The sequence below is a fragment of the Fundulus heteroclitus genome, chromosome 1 (assembly GCF_011125445.2).
Source record: "Fundulus heteroclitus isolate FHET01 chromosome 1, MU-UCD_Fhet_4.1, whole genome shotgun sequence".
NCBI classification, from domain to species: Eukaryota; Metazoa; Chordata; class Actinopteri; order Cyprinodontiformes; family Fundulidae; genus Fundulus; species Fundulus heteroclitus.
In genome coordinates, this window is record NC_046361.1 from 23,446,436 (window position 1) to 23,463,970 (window position 17,535).

General features: G+C 38.2%; 1 protein-coding gene across 3 annotated transcripts in view; it reads left to right on the top strand.

Annotated features, from left to right (window-relative positions):
• The first annotated feature begins 213 nt into the window (after positions 1-213).
• The window catches only part of ngfa (nerve growth factor a (beta polypeptide)), a 31,409-nt gene continuing 14,087 nt past the window's right edge, over positions 214-17,535 (top strand). For 2 of the 3 annotated variants that reach the window (XM_036138219.1, XM_012876457.3), the window contains exon 1: positions 214-414. The gene's annotated coding sequence lies outside the window, so the exon portion shown is untranslated. The other variant, XM_021323542.2, reaches the window with a different exon arrangement.

Genomic DNA, 17,535 nt, shown 5'->3' on the forward strand with positions numbered 1-17,535 from the left:
AGCTTTTTTTCCTTCGCCGAGGAATAGGTTAATTGCTTATTTCAGAAACTGGTCCAAGGCTATCTAAGAAACGCTATCAGGGTCCCTCAACAACCTGATCGACTTGAAAGTGTTTCTGCTCCAGAGAGGAAGGAGGGAAATGACATGAACTCCACCGGCGCTAGGACCCGCAGGGAGGCGGCAGCACTGGGAGTCACGCTAAACTTTAGATCACCACAGACTGTAGGAGGCACACAGACTGAAGTGGATGGCCCTAGACCTGGATGCAGAACTTTTTTAAAGCAGGAGCGGGATTTTGACTTTGGGATAATTCTTCTGCAGGTCTGGAAAAAAAAAAGTGAGGAGGACTATAGCTGACTTCCTTTTCAAGTCATACCCAACTGTGGAGAGAGGAGAAGGAGCAATTACAGGGTGGTGAGTTTTGTTCTTCAGAAATTGAAGGTGAAGTAAACATCAGGAGTATGAGTGAAATTTATTTCAGAGACTCTGTTTTTTTACCCCTTCTTTACCTGCTTTTTAGTGAAAGTGAAGTCCTTCTGAGTTAGGATTAAGTTAAGCAACAGGCAATTAGTCCTCCTTTGCTGGAGAGAAAATTCCAGCTGGAAGCAGCACACAGGAGGTGCCATAAAAAAAAAGTTTTACAAGATCACGCTGCTAATATTTGTGGTGTCATGTGCTGTCAGCATTTCTGCATCACACACAGTCGTTTTCTGCGTTGCTTCAAAGAGCCAGAGGGGAGGAACGGGGTTGAGGTCCAGGAGAGCAGAGAGAACAGACGTGAAGGTTAGAGGTAAAGAAAAAGGGGGTTCTTCAAACTTCAATGGGAACTCATTTACTGCTCAGTAAACTCCTGGGACATCAGGTTACCTTGTCCCCCCCCCCCCCCCTCCCCACTTCTTTTTTTTTTCTATCTGTCTTTCTCTCAACTCATGTTACACAACCCTCAAAAGACTTGTAGATTCTGATGAGCTCCAATGTCTAACATGAAGTTACGGAGGTTATCTGTGGGTGGGGCCTGGTGCTTGTATGGGTGTGCTTTTGAATTTGAGAGAAAAAAAATGTAACAGTTGTTTAATATGCAAAATGATATGTCTACGTCTCGAAGCACGTTGGTGAGTTTAACGCAGAAATAATGCCTGCCACTCCTGCATGGAATTCTCTTCGGGCTTTGACAAGGCAGGAATGTCATGACGAACAAACATTTACTCACACAAACCAACGTTAGACACCAAGGGCTTCAGTAGTAACCCAACTGCACAGTTGATTTGGTTTTTAAATAAAAGATAAATCAAATAAAAAAAAATAAATAAATAAATAATATATATATATATATATATATATATATATATATATATATATATATATATATATATATATATATATATATATATATATATATATATATATACATGGAGGGTGTCTTTTACACCCATGCCAAAGCAAATGTAATACAAGAAAGCATATTACTCATACCATTACTTATTTCTGCTTTAATATCAATGTATCTGTGCTGTTAACTTGTTGGGTTATTAAAGAGAATCAAACTTCAGTAGCAAACATAAAGCTGTGAAAGGTAAAAAAAAAAAAAAAAAAAAAAATGTCAGTGATTTTTGCAGCTCGAGTTATCCAAATCAGAAGCTGACAATTTTAAATACTTCTCTTTAGGACACAGACAAAAAGAAAATCAATAGTCTGGTTCATCAAACATCTCCTCAGGTTCACTTTGCCTCTGTTGTTACCACAGCTCGTTACAAATCCATCTTCTAAATAGACTTCCCTTTATTTATTTTTTTCTTGATTTATGAAGTAACGATTAAAAACAAGAAATATGTTTTTGCCCGGGTAAAAGTTTGTGATTGTGAATGGGAGGAAATTTCTTTCCAAATTCCGATTTATTCTTTTCATGTGGTGTAACTCTCCTGTCAGCAGTGTATCATGGCAGCCTCCTGCTGGCATAAATGTTTAGTTTATTGATAAATAGGTTTGAAATATATTATTATAAAGTTGATGTTTCTCTTTTACGTTAAAATGGATGTGCAGCAACTTGTTGCGCTTGCAAAGACTGACATCTGTGCCCAGAACCAGCGCTAAAAACAGCTTCAGCCATATGAACTCGTGTTTCTATGTGTATGGAGGGCAGATGGACAGTGCTGTTTTCCCCCTGCAGACAAAGATGTCTGTGATTATTCATGACCCTCTCAGGTTTCTCTTTGAAGTTGAGTTACTGCTTTCTCTGTGTTAGCACCAGCGTATTTCTGTGTGCATTGTTTATGCATGTATTTTTGTGCATTTGTGTGTGTGTGTGTGGACTATATTGCAAAGATGGAGCGAGGGCCATAAAGAACTCTGGAGCGAGGTGCACAAAATGCTGAAAGGCCTGCATGGTATAGTGAAAAAAGCAATGGCGTTTCCAGATTTGAGGAAAAATATCCACTTGTTACTAACAGTTTCAATTTTTTGGGGTATTTGTCACTTTGAAGTCACACTATTTCTAAGTTCAAAATGTAACAATTTATTTATTTTTTGTTATTTTTAGGTAGGATTAAAAATGGCCCGCTGATAATATAAAAATCTTGCCATTTCTGATATTTTTAGCATTTCGAAATCTAATTCTAGAAATAAGTGTTAGACAACGCTGCTTTCTGAGTGTTTCTTTAATACTTTTTAACAAAACAAAACAAAAAAGTTAGCGTTAGCCTGTTTTCTACTTTTTTGTATCCTAGTTGTTTCCGCCTTTTGAAGTCAGGTAATTATCAAAATAAAAAGCAATTCCCCATCAATTTTGCATCTTGTGTGCAAATTATGATTAGCAACATATCGGCTTGACAACAGGTTTTTGAAATAAATATCCTAAAGGTTTGGGTCTCACTATTAGAAAGTGGTGCTTTTAGTGTTGCAGGGTCAAGTGTTTTATCTGTTTGCTGATTGTTCTGAGGAAATTGCTACCATTCATGGTCATCAGTATGTTATGGAAGTTGCTGATCAATATGTGATTTATACAAATAAAACACAGCTTACAGTCATGGGAAAAAATAGGACACCATCTTTCAATTCTAAGGCTTTAATGCATGAAGGATCTGGCTTTTACTAGGTCTTAAATGTATTATATCACTTAAGTCAGACCTGTAATCTAAATTGTGTGAAAATAAAATAAAAAAACAAGCCAACGATGTTATTTATTAAACAAATAAAAATAAAAATGGTAAAGATGGTGAAGAAGTATGTACATCACTAAAACTCTACTACCAAACCATCTACTTCCTGTGATGTCCTTGTTGAAATTTTAGTTTTTCAAAATGGTAAGAAGGAAAGAAAAATACATACAAAGACATATCATATGGCATTACCATTTAGAATACGATATATTTACCAATGTGCCTTGTTGGCGTTTATACTTTTTAAATAAGCTGCACAGTGCTTGATATTTGATCACTACTGTGTTCATATTATTTCTAAACTAGAAATTATATCTTAAAAATGCAATTTGTTGCAAATCTTCCATCTTTTTAAGGAGGGAAGGTTTATAATTTCACTCATGCTTAAAAAAAAACAACTAGAGACCTGGTCTCTTACAGACTCTTTCCTCCCCGGTTTTACCTTTCATCTGTTTTCACCCATTATTTGGTTGGCCTCCTGTGTCTGAATTAATGACTTAATTCCCCAGTTTTAACTAGCAGTCAGACCCCCAGCAAAGTTAGGCACACAGATCTGGGCCCTTAAAGACAACATAGAATGATTGGAGCTCTCTAGACTGTGCATAGGACGCCTGGGAAGGGACTAGGTTGGGATCGTACACCTGAGGGTCAATATAATATGTGGATTCACTACCTGTCTACACTCAAAGGCCGACATGCACAGAGCATTGTTTTCGTTAGATCAGGTAGCACATGTCAATGCATGTTCCGTATTCAGATATTTTTAGTCTTGGATGTAGAGGGTCCTTAATCACTTTGCACAGATGAATGGGTTTTCCATCAAATGTTGCATTCAGGAGCATAAGTGAAAGTGGAGAAAGGTACAGTGACCGCAGTGCAGGTAAAAACATTTAGATACTGAATGTGTGTTTTTCATGAATGATGCCAGCTGTTCAGTTTCCCATTATCCAAAAGTAATCTGAAATGTGAAAAATGTGACAAATAGTTTAGAGGGAATAGGAAAGAAAAGTGATGATACTTTAATTAATTAATGTAATTATTATTTTTTTGTTTATTATTTGTATATCATACATGCTCTTTAACATTCTGATCTAATCTAAAGCTGAAATAGGAGAATATTCTAACAGACCTCATGGTTGTAATCTTAATGGATCTTTGTTGTCTACTGACTCAGAAGCAGAGTAATCCATAATAGTGCTCATTTAGTTTGTAAACTTAAACTTAGTTTATAAACTCATAAATCTAATTGAAAAATATGCATGATCTCACCGGTGAATGGGACATAGCAACATTTTATCTGAAATGTTGGTGATGGAAATATGAGTTCCAATTTTATACACTGATTCACACTTGTAAGTTTGCATTATAATTTAATATTATGGAAATAGATTAAAATTCATTTGTAAAGTCGTTTTTTTTTTCGCGCACAACATGTGCATTTTCTTAATGCAACTGGATTTCAGATCTCATTTGAAGTTTTAAAAATATCCTTACTGGCTTTTCTAACACATTTGCAAAGGTAAATGATTTGGTCTGGGTAAAATGAGTCTGAGAACACTTCTCTTTTGTTACCAAGTGTTGCAGGTTTTAGAAAAACTGAAAAAAACTGCATTTCATTCAATGAACACACCTCAGATCTCAGCTAATTTGCTTGAGTGGTTGCTGTGAGATAACAGTAAATTGATAATTTTATTGAGCTGCACTGACCAAAATTGTGACTTTGTTGTTGTAGCACATTCCAATTTCTCTTTGATAAATGTAGCAGAAGAAGATATAAACACATAGATCAGACTTCCTGGCCAAAGCTTTCACTATGGATTTCTATTAGAAGTGAAGGAGATGTTGCACCCCTTCCTGTTATCTACCAAAAATCTTGCCCTCCCTCATACCTGGAATGAACTGCAAAAGTGTCTCGCGTCAGTGTACGCTACTTGACAGTTATCTTTCAAATCACTTTGTACGTCTGTATGCTTTCTCTGACTTTATTTTAAAACACCTCACTGATACTGAAAAGAGACTTTTTCATGTAGTAACAGCTTCCACACCATAAAGTGCTGTTGTCAGCATGACCTGTAAGCGCTTGCTGGGAAGGAACTGGGCAGGGAAACTGAGGGAAGACGACTAATTAATACAGAAATAAAAAAAAACAGAGGGAACTAAACGGGACATAACAGGATCTTACTAACTACAACCTAAAGACGAAATCTAAACTAGGAATATGAACCAATACCTAAAGTACAGAACAGAAGAAAGAACTAAGCTTCTCAACACAAAGGAATGAACTATAGGACACCATATCTGATTGAAATCAACAAGCCAAAATAAGCTAAATACTAAAATAACAAAGACCCACACCGTAAGACATTTTTTTGACTTTTGCTTTGGCTGCATGGTATCAGGAAAACATGTAGTGCTTTTGCTGAATATGAATGTGATAGAATATCAGCTATGATTAACCAACATTTGTTTTTCTTTTTTTTTTCTTTTTTTTCCACTACACTGTCCACTACAACGTCAACATTTCCTTATAGCTTTAGCATCTTAACCACCAAAAACATAGTCTGCTGTTAACGTTAAGGGGAGTTAGAGTCCATCCATCTGGCCAAAAATATTATAGGCATGCAGAGTGTGAATGCATGGCACCTAAAATATAATATACAACCAAAATTGCATCCAAGCCATGCATTGCAATTGCAATTTTGCAAACATCAATGTTGTAATGATGATTGTGATGTGGTATGTTGCAGAGATCTGCTGTTGTTTTATTTTTGCAATTTAATTCCAGTCTTAACTGGTGTCTTTTTAGTTTTTATCAGCAACACGCACATAAAAGAAGTTATACATAAACCTAAAACGTGATTTTTTTTTCCTTCATTTTTTAAAACCATTTCATTGTTTTAAGACTGGAATGTCTTCTTAACCGCCGTTATTTTACAATAACGTTTGGTAGTTAACATTTTGCAACCAAAACATTTTCAGGCTGAACAAACTCAAGATTGCACAAAAGTTTACTCTACAAGCAAAGGATGTAATTAAGCAAGGGAAATCTCTCCATCTCTCAGTCTGTAAAAATGTTTGAACATATACAGGAAAAGCATCTATTTACACAAGGTAAGGAGGCGATCATTCATGGCCAAAAATGTATATCGAGCACTTCGGTAATCATTCTGTTCAATGAACACACAGAACATCTGGTGAAACGTAACCACTTGTATGGTCTGTCTGGGCTCCGAGGGAAGGCAAAAGGTCAGAGTTCATCCCTAGGATTTCACGTCTGAGCTTATGGTGGAAAACGGGCATCTGCTGGTCAGGGCAGGTCAGAATCTAAAACCATAAACACAGGAGCTCAGAGCAGAGACTAGGGCAGAGAATAGGAAACATGATCAACACTAAAGCATGAAAACCGGTTCTTTCTGTGATTTTCTTTCCTCATATTTTAACCTGTTCCCTTCTCTTGTGATAAAAAGACAGCTTGTGTTTCATTACCTGGAGATCTTTTTGAAGATTCTTCACTAATATCCATTTTTTCTTCTGCTGTTATTCTTGTAAAGCTATTTTGTTATACGATCTCTTTTGCTGTTTAAAAGTAAGATTGGTTAATAACAGCACAGGTATTCTTTGACATCTAGAACCTTCTGGTTTTGGAGAGACAAGTTTTCTAACACAAGACAGTTTCTTCATCCAGACCTGTTTTTCCGCCTCTTCCCACTGTACAAAAGGACAAAATAACATAGTCCCATGTTTGTATTTTTCCAAACAGAAAAATGAACCCAGGGCTGTTTCTGCGAGTCAGTGTTTGACTTGTCGAAGACCTGACTTTTTCACAGGTGCCGTGACTAAGGTTCCTGTCTGCCTCTGTGTGCTGCTTTTCTTAGGTCTGTGCATGCACATGGGAGCACTGTATATAGTTTAAAAGCGACTACTAAGTGTGCAGACATGTCTGCTCATTCTGCATTAAATGCCTTTCTGGTGCTTAGCTGCGAGTTGCAGTCTTGTCATGCATGTGCAAACACAGTTGCTGATAAATCATCAAAATGTTGAGACCTTTCCCAAAGAAAGAATACCGGTGTAGTGGTGCTAATCTGTTGACTTAGTGAACACGTTCTGTTTTGAATTGTTTCACTGCAACTCTTTTTGTGTGTGTGTGTGTGTGTGTGTGTTTGTGCGTATGTACATTTGGATTGTTTTGATGACACTGTCTTCTGCTCCCTCTCCCTTACCCTTTATCCTGAATGGTAGTTTGGCTGGAGCTTGTCTGGACATGAACCTCTACCTTGTTGCCATCATCATGGTAAAATACTTGCTGCTATACGCGCTGCAATTCATATGCAAAATCTTTATTAACAATCAAGTAGTATTTTTACCTTCACACAGTGACATACATCCATAAATTTCCTCTCTCGTACGCTTCCGGTCAGATGTCAAACAAGTTATAATGGCATAAACTAAAAAGGCATGTCATTTCTTTTCAACAGGTGTGTGAGTTATGCACATGTGTGTACGTGTATGTATGTCTGTCTTTGTGTTGGATACGTATTAAACACATGCACACACCTTAGCCCCAAGGACCAAGGGCGAAGCCACTCACAGCGCACTTATTTGGATTGTTCCGATTGGAGAATGCACAGAATGTAGAGGGATGAGCCACTGGCTAGTTGTTACAGACCGCTCTCTGCCAGCAGACAGATTTAAAATGCCGTTCCCTGCTTACGGTTGTGTCAGCCAGAGAGGATCCCTAAACCCTTAAGACTTCGAGGACTTTACAAGCGCTTTTTTCTTGACCCCTACTTTCAAATTTGCTGATGAAACCGTCCTCTAAGATCTTAGGATGAATGGCTTTTCGTTAAGATTTTTCACTGAACATTTGGATTTTTTTCTGCCCAACCTCTGAAAAAAAAACGTCTTCGAGAAGTCTTGGTTTGTCAAAGATCGCACGCAGAGCCAGAAAACACCAGCAGCTGAACTGGAAAGCAGACGCGTTATCTCTTTCACCAAAACTCCACTCACACACTTAACATGGCATGCTGCTTGCAGACAGAGAGGATGGGCCTGGGAGGTCCCACACAGACAGGTGGTTGACATCAGCTGGAGGGGAGGGAGGAGGGACAGAGAGACACAGAAGCACAGAGAGAGGGGGGGGGGAGAGAGAGAGTGATGACAGAGTGATGTAGAGACCACACAGAACCGAAAATGGTGGGGTCAAGTCTTTAGTAAGCGTTGTGACGGTAGACTGACAAACATCGGGAGTAACATTGGTGGGTTTTTTTTTCATTCTTTAGTTTGGTTGATTGTTCATAGAAGAAAAAAACAGTTTTTCATGCCAAACATGAATTACCAAATTTTTTTACAATTTTGTTTCATATTGACCAGCAAATTTTGAGAGGACATTTTACAATTGGGAGAAAATCTTCTCACTACGGTCTCTGCTTAAAATGGAGAAGAAAAAAGATTATACTACGATACTAATGAAAATGCACAACTCATGTCGCTTCTACTAGAGTAGTTAGCTTCATCTTATTTTATATAATTTATGTCCAGAATAAAACATTATGTGTTGGCAATCCAATAAGCAGAAATGGAAATTCTAACTATATATTAATGCTATTTATATTCAGCAAACAACCAGGATTTTGTTTTAGCAAAGGTATTCTGGGATCTCCGCATCTGGACACAAATTAGAAATACTTTCAATAAAATGTATTTGGCATGTACTTGGAGAAATAATCAAATTGGCTGGCACATAAAAACTGAGACACAATTTCTGTTATGCAACAAGAATAAAAATGTCCAACTAGGGCTTCTACACACTGCTCCTCTGACACATCAACAACATAAACTTAGCATTAGGGTCCAAAAAAATAACCCACCTGTTTTTTTTTTTGTTTTGTTTGTACTGGTATCAAAATGGGCATTCACTTGCTTTACAGAGCTATGTAGGGTCAAGTAAAGCCTGGTGGGCAACCAGGCTAATAATATGGTGGGCGAAACCCAGCTTGTGTCAGGTAGGCACATGGTCAAAGTTTAGCATGAGAGCCTAGTGAGGGAGAACCAGAGAAATAATGGTTTGAAAAGAAATTAAATTGGTTTCAAAGCCGAACACGACAGCTGCAGGGTGGGAGTTTTTTTTGTGTGGATTTAAACCAAATGACGGCACCCTCTTAATTTGGCTGAACCGTTAGGTCGAGAGGATATGCGTTACTATGCCGTTATCACGTTATTGTAAAAAGGTCTTAAATAACAATATGATTAATCGCAATAATTTTTTGAAAGATTTTTCGCCCAGCAAAATTTGTTATGGTGACAGGCCTAAACACAACATAAAAGAGGAAAATAAAAACAACACACAGCAAAGTGATAACATTTAGATATAGTAGTCTTTGGTAATTTCCTGCTTAAATAAGCTTCACTTAATTAGACATTGAATAATCACCATAAAGACAGTTGTAAAGATGTAAACAGCATCTGGCTAATATATGAAGTGATGTGATGGTGCTTCAAAACACAGGCCTGATGCTAGTAGCTTCAATTAGCTACAGAAAGCTTCAAGCTACTAAGCTACAGCTCAAGATAGCGACTGCTCAGGCGATAAGCTAACCCTTAGCCACAGTTAGGTGACACACCTGGAGCTACCGAGGGGCGGCTAACTTGAGACAAAGATGACCCAATGAATGACCTTCAAACATAATCTGCGTGAAAACCAAAAGCAGCGGAAGAGAGAGAGAGGAAAAAAAGTATTAGAACCTAACAATAACGTTCAGTATAATAATGACAGAATCCACAATAATAACCAACCATTGGTGTGGTGGTCTTAAAGGAACCAAATAAAAAGAATTAAAAAAAAGAAGAAAAAAAAGCAAACAGCTAGCTGATTTCAGTGGATCATGATGGAGTAAAAAAGTTAAACGCAGCAAGAGATATTTCCCGTTTCCGTGTAAATACGCCTTCCCCGCCTCCTTCAGTATTGCAGATCGGGCAAAACAAGCCAACCCCCAGACAGAGATTCTGCAGCAGTTGTTCAGGTCTAGGTTCAGCAACAGTATGAGCTCAAAGAATGAGGTCAGCTGACTACCTGAAAATACTGAATGATCAGGTTATTCCATGTATGGATTTTTTTTCTTCCCTGATGGCACGGGCATATTCCAAGATGACAATGACAGGATTCATCGGACTCGAATTGTGAAAGAGTTGTTCACGGAGCATGAGACATCATTTTCACACATAGATTGGCCACAACAGAGTCCAGACCTTAAACCATTGAGAATCTTTGGGATGTGCTGGAGAAGGTTTTGGGCAGCAAGCAGACTCTACCATCATCAATTCAAGATCTTGGTGGAAAAAAAAAAAACACTGGGTGGAAATAAATTTTGTGTAATTGCAGAAGCTTATCGAAACAATGCTTCAGCAGATGAGTGTCATAATCAAAGCTAGAGACAGTCCAACGAAATATTGGTGTGTGACCTTTTTTTTGGTGGCAACTTTTTTTTTTTTTTTGGCCAGGTAGTGTTTTTCTAAATGAAATTTCTGCCCAGGCAAATATCACTTTCTATATAACAAATGGAAGGTGGTCTTTCCTGGTCTTGCTCCCAGACTGGAGAATCGTCAGATCTTAACTTGACTCTTTATCGCGGCGGCGTTGGAGATGCGTTGCTCGCCCGGTTTGCGCAGGGATGATTCTAGCGGTCTCTGTGAACTGCTCGGCCAAAAACATAAAAAGATGACGCCTTGTTTGTTGACAGAAAGTGGGAAGAAACTCCTCGTTCATCATTAGTTCAGTGCTCCAACCTAATTAAACTTCCAAGACCTCTCTTACCAATCACACAACAAGGGGTAAGGTGATGTTCAGCTTTGTCCAGCAATGTGTCGACCACCGGTTCAACACGTCTCCAAACGTGAAGGATTCTCAGCTGATGACTTTGAAGTAGCCGGGCTGTGTTTGCACAATGGTTTTATCACCTTGGAGGTGTGGTCTCAAGCCGTGTTGCCTGCTGGGAGCCATAGTCTGATCGGCTATTTTATGGCATAACACTATTAAAGTGAAAGTGTTGGATCCCCTTTATGAAAATCACATTGATCTAGTCCTTCTATTTTTATAATGAATAAATGTTCAGTCACTTGTGTGTCAATCACTTGTAATTAACATACTGTGATCTTGACAGCATGTAATTTCCATGCTCATATGCAACTTAAGGCCACAAGGCTAAAAATAGTTCAAGCCAAAAACAATTAGTACAAGAATTTACAGTGGAATGCATGACATAACCTAGAGTTAACTTACAGTACCTTGATTTTGGAGATTAAAAACAGCATACACAGATGGAAATGCTGATTACCACAAAGTGTCAAAAAGGGATTTCAATCGATTATTTTTTTACTTTAAACAGCCCACTAGACTTAAAGATTAGCAGTTTAACTGTATAGTTAAAACTATAGATTTACAAAATATTGTTTAAATATCCTAATTTACAATACTGCAATATATATATATATATATATATATATATATATATATATATATATTCATTTATTTATTTTTGTCTACAGAACCACACCCGTGCTCGTGGCACCAAGACAACAGCTAAGTAGGGAAACGGCACAATGGAAAGTTTTGGGCGTTTGAGCGAGCACATCAATCTCTTTACGCCCATGTTTGACGTGCATATTTTACCATCATTGTGGATGCTGTGAGACATCATTAAAGCACCGATATATAGGAAAATGAGCCAAGTTCAACTCGGGATCGGTGATCTGCGTGACTCACCCTTAGTCAGCGATCTATATCAGAAACCCAGCTAAGATTTTTTTCATGGAATTACTAACATTCAAATTAGACTTGTTGGATTTATGTTAGTGAGAAGAATCTTGAAACATAAAACATTTCTCTGTCAAATTTTTTTGGGTAGAAAAATTGTGCTCAAACTCAAACCTGGCCTCTATCCAGGAGTGCTTCCTAACTCCCTGTAAGGTCCTCTAATTGTGCCCTTAACCTATATCTCGGTCACCCTAAAACCAATTCCACTTTTTTATGCTGTTGTGCTATTAAGCCATGAGGAAAAATCAGACTGAGTTGTAAGCAAAATAAGTTTGACACTCTCACAGGCACCAAGAAACTGCCCCCCTCAGCAGGCTGCTGTTGCTATAAGGGCTTGCTGCCCACAAACAATCATCCTCATTCCCGCTGTTTCATTGGAACGGCATTGGGGGGTAACACCCTTCTCTTCTTGCCTGTGTACATCATAATCAAATCAGTGGTGGTCTGTCTAAGCTGTGCAAGAGAGAGCTGACTCGAGACGGTGCAGAGCGGTCTCCTTTCCTCGCCAGGCCAGGCTGAGATGAGTTGCTGATCTGAATTTGCCCGCTGCAGTGCTGAGTTGCACATGCCAGAGACCCGACTACGACCTGGGGCCGCCTTCTAACACCTACGTTTCGGCTAGCCCATAGCCGCATGCCTGTTGCTGAGTTAAGCGGCCTTCCCTTGGAGTACTTCAGCTCCTTCCACCTGGATGCCCAAAGTGAACCGACCTGACATGGAGGAACCGACAGGTTTGGCAGAGAAATAAACAGTTAAATGGTTTTCACTGTGTTTTTAAAACACCTGGAGCTAACAGACGTAGCTCCCGCTAGCTTCTTCAAAACCACCCCATGCTGATATAATTCAAGTGTGTTTTTACAATTATGACCAACGTTATTTATACATTGATGGGATATTAATGTTTGTGTTATCCAGTCTGCTCATTACGACCAAAACTAAGCTGAAGCTTTTTGAAATTAGCACCGAATATCCGCTAGCCTAATGCTATTAGCTTCCAGATAACATTTGCTCTTCCCGGATATGCGACTGCGGTTCGTTTCAAACATAAGGTTTTTTTTGTTTTGCTCCACCATAGTTCTATAGTGCTATTAGCCTTATTACCGCGGTATTATGAGTATTAATGCCGATTTAATGGTGTTTTTATATAACTTTAGGATTAACCAATTTTAGCAACCGATTGCTACAGCGACCCCTAGCTTCCCAGAGGTATAATCGCATTAATAAAGTCAAGCATTCTAAAGTTTACATATTTTTACTGAGCAAATCATTTAAATCATTTAAAATGTTATTTCATCAAATAATGTTTGCTTAACTCAGGATTTGCATTGTGAATGTGTTGAAACACATACCAAATGTTGTTGTAAATTAGTTAAGCTAATTTAACCTCATTCCACTTTCTTTAAGATGAACTTTGGTTCTTTAACTTAGATCTGCAGTGAACCAGGATTCACTGAATTATTTTGATGATGATGAACAATCACTTTATTTTGTCTTTTTGTTTCTTTTGCGTGTACATAGTTCCTTAGCTTCATTTTTATCTTCATTTTGCTTATTAGTTTTAGTTTCACTAGCCTAGTAGAGAGGATTTGTTGATTGAAATATAGTGTTAATTCAGATGAACAGCATTCTATAGTGATGTTTTCTGGATGTTCATTTTATTTCTGTTAATAAATGATTGAACTTACAGAGACGTTGTCACTCCTTTATTCTATATGTGTGCAGAGTTTACTATTAAAAGAACGCCAATGCTCAAATCATCCCTTTCAACTATTGTTCCAATATCAGCCCTTGGGGCTGATATTCAGCGTACAATACCTAACAGACAGAGAGTTATTTATTAAACGTTAAATAACTTTAAACAGTGTGTAATAGTACAACATTGCTATTCCCAGTGCAGTACTGTATTCCCCATCTCTATCCCCCCTTATAACCTGTTGACTCACTCCATCCACTGATGTCTTTGACTTCTTCCTCCCCATCCTTCCAACTTTATCCTTGTCTCTGGCCAAACAGGCATTCTTGCATCTGGCCCTCTTCCCTCTTCAATGCTGTGGGATTTTAGTTTTTCTCCAGGAGGAGGAGTTATTGCTATGGCAATGCTAAAAGATTAACCACTTGTCATGAGAAGATTGTTGAATGTCAAGGACATAAAAGCTAGGGGTCTGGAAAACATGTTAATCATTTTGTTCATCCTGCCTTCAAGGCCTGGAGAACAGGACTCCCACGTCTGCTGGTCCACTTCAGGGAGAGGGTGGGTTTACTGGGGCTGTGCCCAATTATAGTGACGGGGGGAAGGGGAGAGAACAAGGCCTTCCTCTGATAGAACTGGGATGCTGTAGCTGTGATTGTCTTATTGTCCAAAGAAACATACCCCTAAATGTAGACCATTGCTTAAAACAGGAAGCAATTGTGACTGACAGTATTGCATCATTTAAACTCAATTGCCTTTGAGGAGCTCTGATTTAGTGAAAGGGTACATAATTATTTCCATTTTTTTATTACAGATATTTCCAAGCTTAAAACTCACACTAGTTAGGTGTCATTCATAATTCTCTCAACATTTTCAAAAGTGCACAAAACATCCTCTAATTAGTTGTGTTTTGGAAGTCGACGTGCATGCTCATTTCTTTTCTAAAGAAACTTCAGCCATCAGCTAAGCAGTTTTTCTGAACTTTTTCTGAGTTTTTCTGTTATGTTTTGTTAAACTTGATCAAAATAATATGATACAAATACTCGCCTATTGATTTTATTTTGGGACCTTTTGCAATGTGCCGGTAGAGAAGGTGGCCGAAGCAGCTCCACAGAAGCTGGGAATAAGGCTACTCTCTGAACAGACAGTGCAGTGAATGGATCACTAGACATTTTAAGGTAGAGCAGCAGAATGGGCCAGTGTCTGTGCTGAAATTAGCCTTTAATACAACTACATACCACAAAGTTTTGATATTTCTTCGACCCAAACTCTTTTTCAGAAATATATAACTTTAGGCCAGTTAGACTACGTTTACATTTCAAAAGAAAAAGTCCAACAAATTTTCTTTAAATCAATTCAAGACAGACCTCAAATGGTCCTAAACCTATAATGAAAAAAATACACTGGAAGAAAATGACTCTGGACAAAGAAATGCCCTCATTGTTTTTACTTTATCCAAATGCAATTACTCTTGAAATGAAAGTTAGAAGAAAATGTTTATTTTGGAGTTCTTCAGATGCCACAATGTGATACTGCTATGTTTGTTTTGGTTTCCATTCACGAAACAATAACTCAATCCTACTGTTAAAATGATTCATTGTTAAACTTACTGTAAGACAGTGCCTTGAGGTTGTGTGTGTGTGTGTGTGTGTGTGTGTGTGTGTGTGTGTGTGTGTGTGTGTGTGTGTGTGTGTGTGTGTGTGTGTGTGTGTGTGTGTACTTTGAACCAACGTTGCTGTTTAAAAACCCACAACTCTGGAGTAGTAAATTACCTCTAGGATTTTTTTTTTTTTTACATTAAACAGCAGATGAAAATCGGATTTAAAAAAACAAACTTCAGGCCAGAGATGCATGGATTCCTGGAAGAGTATGTGCTTGTTTTCAAAAAATAATCTTATTTTATTGTGAAATTAAACATGAAATTTCCAATCAAAAGGAATGTGACTTATAGTTCACATGTCCATTATTTTGCTCTTAAATGACATAGTAGCATGCAATTAGGCATGGAATAGTTACTGATATCAAGATCCCCCAAGGTCCTAAAAAGCTAGTTTCAAAACTCCTAAAATGTTCTGCTTTACTGTTCCTCTCATTTAAATTCATTTCCTTATGATGCCAAAACTAAGTGTTTTCAGCTGGCCGAAAGAAGACTACCAGTACTATCTTTTTTTTCTTACTTACAAGTAATTACTTTTCAGATTATTAACATCGAAAAACACAAAAAAAAGTTATTTTGTGTAAAACAAAGTTACAACACCAGTTCTCAAGAGCCAATGTACAGCAACTTTTAGAAGAATCCCAGCGCCAACACACCTGAATCAAATGACTGAATCACATCCTTGGTATGTTCTGCACAGGCCTGCAGTAGATTAAGAAACCACAGTTTGGATCATTCTTTTTATGCTAAAAGGTAAAATCGCATAACGTAGTCCGACAACCCCAAAGCGCTTTACACTACAATCAGTCATTCACCCATTAACACACACATTCACGCCGTGACGGTGGTGAGCTTTGTTAGTAGCTACAGCTGCCCTGGGGAAGACTAACAGAAGCGAGGCTGCCTTACATCGACGGGTTGGGGGATTGAACCGGCAACCCGCCAATAGCATCTGCGCTACTGTAGTCCATTTGTTCTTATACTTAACAACTTTTTCCAACTCACTCTGGTCAATAGCTTGTTTAAGATAAGTTTTTAGCCGATTGATATACTGTGGAAAATTAAACAAGCACAAACACATGTAGAGAATATTTGGAGTGCACCGGGTTACTTTACACACATTGTGACGGTTAACAGCTGATCGCGCCTACGTCAAGAGGATACTTCTCAAAGCAGAGAATAAAGCAGGCAACACCTGTGTTAGTCAGTGTCATGCTGTACAATGCCATGGAGAAAGACCAATGTTTTCTGATTTGGACAAAAAAGCAATTATACTTATTTTAACCCAACAACATTCTTTACATTTTTTCACCAAATCATTCTTAGATAATGAGATTTCACCTCTCCAGTTTTGCTCATTTTGAGCACATTTAAAATGCGTCCCCCCCCCCCCCAAACTTAATGTTTTCACTCGCTCTTTAAACACGTGAAAACGGCTGCAGACGCAGATGCACAACGGTACAGGCGTACATCTTTGATCCTGAGTCAGAGAAGTTTACAGAAGTGTAGACTCCTACACTGCAAGCAAGGATCAGCCCATTCAAAACAAAATTAATAAATTCACACATACAATAATATCACAGGACAGTTTCCTGTGCTTGCGCTCTGCTCTTTTATTTCTTGTTTTTTAAAGGCAGCCGTCACTCGGCTCTCCTTTAATGGCACGCTCAGCTATCGCAACAACAGTTGTCATGTCAAACATAACACTCAAGACAAACCATTAGGTACTTGCATCTCTGTCATCTGCAGATTTCCAGGAAACAGGAGGGACAGAATTTTCCGTCAGTAGAATCCTTTTGGTAAAATCCTGCCATGTACTGTCAGTAGTTTTCAAAACAGTCCTTCCTTGGCAATGTCAAGGAAGGTTGTCTCTGGCTGGGTCATTGCCATCAAAAATAAAATGAAGCCACGCTGTGCACAGACACATTGCTGCCAACATAAAAACATTTGTCCTCTCCATTGTGCAGTCAATGTGCTCCTCTACTAAACTTGGAGGAGTTCGTTGAGGGGAAGTGCCCATGCCTATTGTGATGCAATAATCAGGAGGTGTATAAAGCAGCTTATTTTTAGGCACCAACAGAACATTTACGTATGGCCAAAAAATGGCTGGATGTTTTGTTTTTGTTTTTTTCTTAGCACTTGGACTGTTTCTAGAAGCACTGGAGACCCAAATGGAAGTATAAAAATGTGCAAAAAGTAAATTTTTCATTAAAGGTACTCTTTA